Below are 9,039 nucleotides of genomic sequence, written 5' to 3' on the forward strand. Positions count from 1 at the left end.
CACTTTCTGCTCTTTTTATAGGATGTAGTCAGGAGATGGGGACACGGGGCCTAGTTCTGCCACTAACACTGTCATCTCCTCCGAGCAGTGGACTCTTGGCTGTCGCCAGTCTGCCCCTCTGCTAGATACTGCTGTGCACGCTTCCTGCCTCGGTCCTCACCTACTCACTTAACAAACACTTAGAGGATAACGGCCACGTGCCAGACCCTGTGCTGCTGGGAGCCGGGGATAGAGCAGGAGCCCCATCAGACGCAGTCCCTGCCTTCTCTCTTCAGCCAGAAGGAATGGGTCCCTGTCACATTTCTCTTCTTGAGGAGCTACAACAAAGTCCAAATTCCAGCTATAGCAATAATGTCATCTCTCAACCCAGTAAGCAGAGGGTACACTGCACACTGTCTAGTGGTGCCCCTGTCCCGTTCCCCCCAAACCACACTTAATTTCTTAGTCTGTGCTTGGATGGGATGCTTAATGACATTATCTGGAAGGGTCCGCCCCAGGGCTTCAGTGACAGCTGAGCAAGAAAACCAAAACCCAAGTTGCCAGTTGCCCTTCTGGGGACCCTGGCGGGGTGTTGCAACTCGACAGGGAAATGTGGAAACATGAAGGGTTGAGGCCGCACCGCTGAAGGAGCCTCAGGGTTCTGCAAAATGTGACGCTCAGTCTTTAGAGGCCCAGGAGCAGAAATCCCGTTCTCAGAGGCCCGGCTGGCTGGGCTCACCCAGGCATGGGGTTGGCCTAGAGACGGACGCTGCAGGAATTGGTAATGACTGGGTGAGCTGCCCTCCCCTCAAGGTGGCCTTTGGCTTCAGACTCAGGGGTGGGTATGGATTTCATTCCTTCTTTTAACCAACAATAATGCTGCCTCCCTCGGGACCTGAGGCTACAGGAAGGTCTAAAAGCAGATCGCTTCCCTCTAGGGAGAGCTCACACCAAAGGGGTCACACCCAGTGACAGGTCTGAATAATGGCAAGGACTGTAAAAAACAGTGCAGTCTGATACCATTTGAATTCCTTTAATAGACTCATATTACTTTCAAATATATACTACAGCATTTGTAAAATGCAAAGCTAATCTAATCATACCCCTGCGTACAATCCTTCACAGCAGGATAAAGTGCAGACTCCTAACCCTAACCTCCCACAGTGCTCCCCTGGCCCATCCTCCTCCACAAACCCCTTCACTGCATTCCCACCAACCTGCCAGAATTTTCCAAGAGGCACACGTAAGCCCACGCATCTCTGTCCTAACACACTGCTGCCTTCCTCCCTTCTCCCTCCCTGCACACCCCCACATGCACACATCTGGGTAATTCAGCTTGGGTATCAACACCTCTGGGGAGGCCCCTCCCCTGCTCACAGGGCCTCTGGGCTTGTCTCCACCAGACTTATCACAGGAGGCCGTCCATCTCCTTAGCTGCCTCTCTCCCGCCAGCTAGGAGACAACTCGAGAGCAGGGCTGGGTCTCCTCACTGCAGTCCCAGGACTCCAAATGGCACTGGCTCAGAGCAACTGCTAGGCGAACATCTACATGAGCGACGCACAAGCCTGAGCAAATGAGCAAAAGAAGCTCCACAGAGGCATGAGCTGGGAGTACAGAGTGCCATGAGCTCGGCCAATCCATTTACCGTCTTCATTCCTTCAGTTTTTGCCTCTGTACCATGGTGCCAACGATACCTAGGGCTGAACCTGGTTTGGCTGGGATGTTTTTGAGATTTTCTTAGCACAAATATTAAGTCGAGGGGCTGTTTTATTAAAAGACGCTCATTCAGCACGAAACCACCAATGACAAATGAACTAAAGAGCCTCCAAGATTTTGTCCACAGACGCCCATTATCTTTTTCCCTCTATCCACATGCTTGGAGCTCCTGCTACAACTGGCTGGGCAAGTCCTTTCTTCCCCAGAGCTCACAAAGAGAGCCATCTGTCCAGTTCCAGGTGGAACCGTCTCACGCCTGTCTTCCTAGAGTGCAAATCAATGAGGCTTCCCTGAGCCTCTCCTTCTTGTGGGGTTTCCATGGGAATCCTCCCACGCGTGACTGAGCCAGGAGCCCCCAAGGCAGAAGCTCAGGCTGTCAGCCAGCAAGGAGAGCAGAGGATGGGATGAAGGAGGTTGCTGGGCAGAGACCAGGCCGGCATGCTCTATCTACAAGGTCATTTGAAAGAGACACACCTCCAAGGCAGCAAGGCCAGAGGCCTCGTCACCCTGGAGCTGCCCCTGTGCCCAGAGGGCGGCCCCAGGCACATGTGGCTCGTTCTGGGGGGCAGATGTGGGGCCCAGCGTGGCTCGGCCTACAGCAAAGCTGGAATACAGGGGGTGGGGGAGGGCGCTACACACTGGGACCCTCCTGGGGAACATTCTATGAGGGAAACACAATAATCTTCATGTCCAGCCCCTCATTTGTCTCCCATTTATTTGGTGTAACTGGTTGTGGGAAACTCAGGATGCCTGAAAGAAAAGTAAATTTATTCGTGCCTCAGGCTTGATCCAGGAGATCATGATAGGCACCTGCTGGGATTTCCGAAGGTCCCTCTGTGAAGCCTGAGGTGAGTCTGGGAGCATTTTTGAGATACCAGGGAGTGGACAAGAAAGGAAAAGGGGCTAGTGAGGAAGCGGGGAAACAGGGAGACCTGGGGGAGAGAGAGAGAGAGAAGAGAAGGAGGGCCAGGTGGGAGGGAGCCCCTGGCCCCAGGAATCTGTGTGATTAATCGATCTCTGGCTGAGAGCAGAGCCATCGCACGGGGCCTGGCTGACTGGAACAAGCTTGGCTCCCTCCTGGAGAAGGCAGGGCTCCGGGCTCACCATCAATGACATTTCCCAGCACTAAGCCAGGTGGGTGACTTTAGAGCTGCTCTGGGCTTCTCCCTCTGTGCACGCATAGAGGTCCTGAGCTCACGGCAGCTTCCTGTCACCTCTTGGCTCCAGGATGCACCTTGGCTGCCCCATAAAGGGGGCGCCGTCTAGGTCACATCTTCAGGTTCTGCTCCTCTTCTCTCATTTCTGGCCTCTGCAGATTCTTCCAGACTGGGTCTCTAGCCCTGCCTTCTCTCCTCAGCACCAGAACCCTCTTTCTGGAAGCTTCTAACCACCATCAGATTAGGTGCTCCTTCAAACAACCTTGTAAAGCCAGCTGGCCTCTTTCTACCACAAGCCTCCCCCTGGGGAGTGGGGGGCGGGGAGCATGCTTATCCTCTCCAGATGTCAGACATCTGGGGACCCACTGGCCCCTCAGAATCTACATGTCCAGGCCTGAACCTCAGCTTCATCCCTCTCCAGCATACCAAGTTCCTCTCTGCACACCCCTGTTTCTGCCATGGATCTCCCCATCTCTCCATCTCTCTCATTGAGTGCCTTCAGCTCTCCTTTAGCTCCACTGTTGCCTGGATTACTACAATGGTCTCCTAACAGGGCTCTTTGATTCAGTCTGTGTCCCCTAAGCCCCCTTCCAAGCTGCCAAGGGGTAAATCTGACCAAGCCACCATCCATCTTCTCATTCACCTCTCCAGGTGGCTTCTCAGGGGGAAGCTGCACCTCATAGCTTGGCACAACAGTCCCCGAGACCTGCTCCTGCTTAGTTCTCCCACGCTGCCTCCCAGCATGGCCCAGCTCAGAGTAGCCAGGCCAACCTCCCCCAAGCACTACATCTTGTCCATACCTTGTTGTCCTGGGAGCCTTCCCACTTGCCCTTGCCCGCAGGCAGGCCGGGCAGCCTCTGTGCCAGCCCGCCATCTCCCTGCATCCCCGTCCTTGCTGTCTTCTGCACCGCATGCTGCGTTTCTTGTTGGCAGAGTCAGCACCCAGCTCTCCCCTACCTCCTGCCAGCATCCAGCCAGCACCTGCTACCCCTGGCTAGGCGAGAAACTACCCGTTGGGTTGAAGAAGGGGTATCTACTCCACATCTCCTGTACAATTTGCATTTTAACAACAAGCATTTTTTTCCCCCCTCACAATTAAAGTACACATTTGGAATGGGGATTGAGTTCTAAACTCAATATGTGAAGCAAAAATCACATGCAGTCAACACTGCCCCGGAAAGGTCCACAAGGCCCAGGATACCTGATTTGGGTGCGCCATCCTCTTTCCCAAAGGGTAGCACAGACAAGTGTTTTTCCCACAGCCTCCGTATTTCTTGAGCTGAGCAGCAGCAGATAAACTAGCTGACTTATGTAGGAACCATGTTTTATTTAAAAATGTGTTGATATTTTATGTATTTTTTGCTGTGGGTCTTCTTTATCAAATATGTATGGTTACGTTCACATAAATTAAGTGCACACATTTATGTACTTATTTTTTTTTAAGATTCTACTTATTTATTTGAAAGGGAGAGATTTAGAGTGAGCAGGGGGAGGGGCAGAGAGAAAGAATCTCAAGCAGACTTTCCATGCTGAGCGCAGAGCCCAACATGGGGCTTGATCCCACAACCCAGGAGATCATGACCCAAGCCAAAAACAAGAGTCAGAGGCTCAACTGGCTGAGCCACCCAGGCACCCCTGTGTACTTATTTTTTTAAATGACTATAAAGCAGAAACTTCTGGTCACTTCACTTCAGGTCCCACCACCCCCTGGATTTTCCACATTGAATGGCCTGTTCTAGCCAGGGAGTTGTCTGAGACCCTTTGTTCTTATACCAACAGAGAAGAGACCTTTCAAGAGCCTGGCTGTGTGACAACAGGCCAGGCAACTCAGGGAGAATTAAGTAGCTCCCATATGGTGATTTAACTGGGTCTCTTCACAGAGGGATGAGGAACTCTGTACTGGCCCAGGTCTTGGCCATTTCTTGGGAGAGGAATGAAGCCCCTCCCAGGACAGGCCTGCCCAAGTGAGGAGAAGAAGCGAGTCTTAAGAAAAGGGAAGAGGGGCTGCTGGGTGGCTCAGTCGGCTAAGAAACCAACTCTTGATTTCTGCTCGAGCTGTGATCTCTTCCGGGGCAGTGTTGACTACATGTGATTTTTGCTTCACATATTGAGTTTAGAACTCAATCCCCATTCCAAATGTGTACTTTAATTGTGAGGGGGAAAAAAAATGCTTGTTGTTGTGAGACACGGGTTTGTGTCTGCTCGGGTTGTGAGATCAAGCCCTGCTCAGCACTTAGTCTGCTTGAGATTCTCTCGCTCTCTCTCTCCTCTGCCCCTCTAAAAAAAAAGAAAAGAAAGAAAAGCGAAGAGGAAAAGTAGGGGAAACAGCAAATGAAGTCCTTCGAGTGTTACAGCAAAACTAGAAAGGCGAGGGAATGGAAGGCAATGAGAGAAGAAAACGATGACAAAGGGAGAAGGGGGCAGTAACCAGACCTGGAAGACCCTGGGGTGTTTAGAGTTTACTGCAGGGCAGCCTTGCGGGGGTTCTAAGAGAGACAGGGCTTTGATTGATTGATTGATTTTTTTCAGGTAGGCCAGTGTTGGAGCCCAACATGGGGCTTGAACTCAACCCTGAAATCAAGACCTAACCTGATATTAAGACTCAGATGCTTAACCAACTAAGCCACTCAGGTGCCCCAAGTCACTTATATTTTTAAAAGATATTTCTGATAAATGCTCATTGCTACTATCTGCTAATCTGCTTCGTGAAAAAAATGTATCTTATTGTAGTTTTAACTTGCATTCTTCTTATTGAGGGAGGTAGAGCATCCTGTCATATGTTTAAGTATCATTTCGATTTCATTTTGTGTGTTTCGATTTCATTTTGTGTGACTGTTTATGGCCTTTGTCCAGTTTTGGTCTTTTGCATATTGACTTGAGAAACCTTTTATATATTAAAGAGATGAGCCCTTTGTGATAGGAGTGACAATTCTCCCTCCAGTTTGTCCTAAGTCTCTTGACTATTTATGGTGATTTCTTTTCCCTGCAGAATTTCTTTTTATATAATTGAATTTATCAATCTTTGAAAGAAAACAGAAATACAAACTGGAGAGATATTTGAGTGAAATGGCCAGCCAGTTGAATTTTGTTGTTTGCCAAACGTAGTTTAAATTCCTTTTATTACTGCTATTTAAGGAAGTTTTAAAAATGGAATCAATCAGAGGGTATGTGTTTCAGAGGAATATGCCCTTGTGTGAAGCAAGCTTATATCATGCTATTGACACTCTGTCTTTCCACAAACTCCATTAATCTGCAGAGCTTTAGAAACAAATGAAGGTTTGGGGGGATGAGGAGGAGTCCCCCATCAGCCTGAGTGACAGAAGCTGCAGGATTTGGTTGGAGGATAGAGGTGAGAAGGTGGGTAACAGGGACAGAGGGACTGAGAGAGATTTAGTGCACTGATCTCTTCCCACCGAGCCGTGACCGGCCGGGAAGAGGGTGGGCAGATCTTGGATTTTCCTTTTAATAGCGTTTCCCTAAAACTCAGGCATAACATTTCACGTCTTCCGGATTTAGGCTCATCAGATTGCCGGGAGGGGCAGAAGGTGGGTGGAAGGATGGGGGCTCAGATTCCTAGAGAGGAGAGAACTCCCATCTTCACCCTGCAACTGCCCCCGGAGGAGAATGGGGCCGCCGAGGAAATTGAGCTGGGAGAGATCAGAGTACTGTCCCAAGGTCACACCGAGGGCTGATGGTGGAGGCGGAATTCGAACTCTAGCCTGACTCCAGAGCCCAGAGCTCTCCACCTCTTCCTGACAGCAGTACAGAAGTGCCCTCCGGTCCCTTCTAGTCCGCAATGGTCCATGCTCGGCCCTTAGGGAGGCTGGAGCGGCCACTTCCTCAGTTTATCCCACCAGGGAGAGGTGCTGGGCTCGGTGTTCCCTTCTGGCTCGGAGCCCGTGGCGCGTCCTGCGCTACCCAGGCGGACACATTTGCCGCGCTCCAGGCTCTGCCCTCCTCCCTCCTTCCCAGACCCCAGCTCCTACCCCCGCCTGTGACTCGCGGAGCTCGCGACCCCCTCCCTTCCTGAGCATCACCAAGTTTGCTCCAAGCAAGGCCAGAAACTGGCCCCGAGCGTCTAGAGTAAACGATAACAACAGCCAGAAACTGGCCCCCAGCGTCTAGAGTAAACGATAACAACAGCCAGAAACTGGCCCCCAGCGTCTAGAGTAAACGATAACAACAGCCACCACTTCATCACGCCTACTGCGTGCCAGGCCCTTGATTGCCACCGCTCCGAATCCCCTCCCCCACCCCACCCGGACGAACAGACTCCCAGAATTTATTCAGTCCCCATTATATAGACAAGGGAGCTGCTACAGCTCCGGAAAGTTGTTACACGCTTGGGCTCACACAGCTAATAATAATGCTAGCTGGCATTTGACGGAGTACTTCCTATGTGCCAGGCACAGGTCTACATACGTTACAAGCATCACCTCATAGATCCTGCCAATACCGCTATAAAACGGGTACCATTATCATCCCCATCCTACGGATGAGGAAACTGAGGTTTGGCGCCTTGCCCAAGGTCACCCAGCAAGTGAATGACGGATCTTGCACCCAAACCCGGGCAGGGTGACTCGGGGTGGGGGGGGGCAGTTATTCGTGCTGTCTCCATTACACAGAGAAGCAGTAGGCTTCGAACCTATGGCACCAGGGGCCAGCCCCAAATGCCCCAAGCCTGTACGCCAACTAGCCGGTTGGGACTGCCACAGCCTGCAGAGAGGAATTCCCGGGAACCCGGACACGACCCATGCCAGGAGCTCCCGTTGTGGTGAGTGCCGGCCCGCACGAGGTCCGCGCTGCCAGACCTCGGCGCCCGGCTCCCGCGCGCCCAAGGGCGCCCCTCACCAGAAGCTGGACGATACTCACCATAAAAGAGAGGGCGAGCGCCTGCCGGGAGGAATCGCCGGGGCTGGCAGGTCCTGCACTCCGCGAAGAGCAGTCTGCTGCCGCCGCCGCCCACTCAGGGGCGCCCGAGCGACCCCGAAGATGCCGGCTGGCTCCCCAGGGCCAGGGGCGCGTCCTCACGGCTGGTGCCCAGCAGCAGCGCCCCCTCTGCCCGGCAGGGTGGCCTGGAGTTGGAGCGTTCTTGGGGAAGTTGGCGCTCGGGCACGGCGGGAGGGCGCGAGAGGTCGGGTGGGAGTGGGGCAGCGCCTTCCTGCGCGGATCCCGGGGGCGCGCCAAGGCCCGCGCTCTAGCCGTTCTGAAGCTCCGCGCCGGACCGACAGGGCGGCGAGTCCCGAGCTCAGGGCTCACGGGCCGCGCCTCGGCCGCTGGCCCCTGGCGCGCTCTGCGTCTTCCCCCGCGCCCTGGGCGCACGCAGTGGTAGTTGGAGCTGGGGTCCGCGCCCCGGCTGCGGTGCGCTCATCGCCCTCCCCAGGGGCTGGGCGCCTTTGTGCGCGGGGCGCGCCGGCCGCCGCGGCCAGCTCTGGATGCTGCAGCCGCCGCCGCCTCCCCCTCCTCCGCCGCCGCCGCCCGCTCCCCGCCTTCCCGGCCGGCCCGGAGGCTGCAGCTGAAAGCCGATCCGGCTGAGCTCATCCCTGAAGGCCACTAATCCAATAGCCGCGGAAGGCGCGGCCGCCGGGAACGCCCCTTCCCCCACCATCCCGCGCCCCGGCCCGTCCCAGCTCGGGCCGCTGCCGGCGCCGCCACCTTCCCTAGGCCACCAGCTGGCGGGAGAGGGAAGTGGAGCCCGCGCCCGCGCCCCTGTGCCGAGTCGGCGCGGTCGCCATTCACCCGCCCGCTTGCCCGCGCACTCCCTCACTCCCGCACTCATTCATGTGCACGGGTCCTCCCCCATTCATTCAAGCGCGCGGGGAGCTCCAGGGTGGGTGCCCCCGAGAGGGAGGAGACACCCACGGTCACTCGGCAGCTTTGGTGTTTCTTCCCAACGCACGTGGGAAGTAGCAGCCAGGGAAAGGGGATGGTTTAATAGCCTCTTCCTTAGACACGTGTCCACACTTTATTTTTAAAGAGCAGGCTTAACTCATCTTTTGAATTCCAATCTCATGCTGCACCTGCTTCACGGAGCCTTCCCCGCCCACCCGAGGCGCAGGGAGGTGAGTCCTCTGTGCGGGCTGCTGGAGCTGCTGGTGGGCCGCTTCACCGCCAGCGGGAGCCGAGAGAGAAGGAAGAGGGCGTGGCCAGAGCGGAGGCCCAGAGGGGGCCTCGAAGCGTCTGTGCT

General features: G+C 54.6%; 1 protein-coding gene across 1 annotated transcript in view; it reads right to left on the reverse strand.

The window, feature by feature from the left end:
• Window positions 1–8,279, reverse strand: part of SPSB4 (splA/ryanodine receptor domain and SOCS box containing 4) — a 76,173-nt gene extending 67,894 nt beyond the window's left edge. The window contains exon 1 of the mRNA XM_036102689.2: window positions 7,725–8,279. The gene's annotated coding sequence lies outside the window, so the exon portion shown is untranslated. The remainder of the gene's footprint in view (window positions 1–7,724) is intronic.
• Between the last annotated feature and the right edge of the window lie 760 nt (window positions 8,280–9,039).

This window comes from Halichoerus grypus, chromosome 1 (genome assembly GCF_964656455.1).
Source record: "Halichoerus grypus chromosome 1, mHalGry1.hap1.1, whole genome shotgun sequence".
Lineage (NCBI taxonomy): Eukaryota > Metazoa > Chordata > Mammalia > Carnivora > Phocidae > Halichoerus > Halichoerus grypus.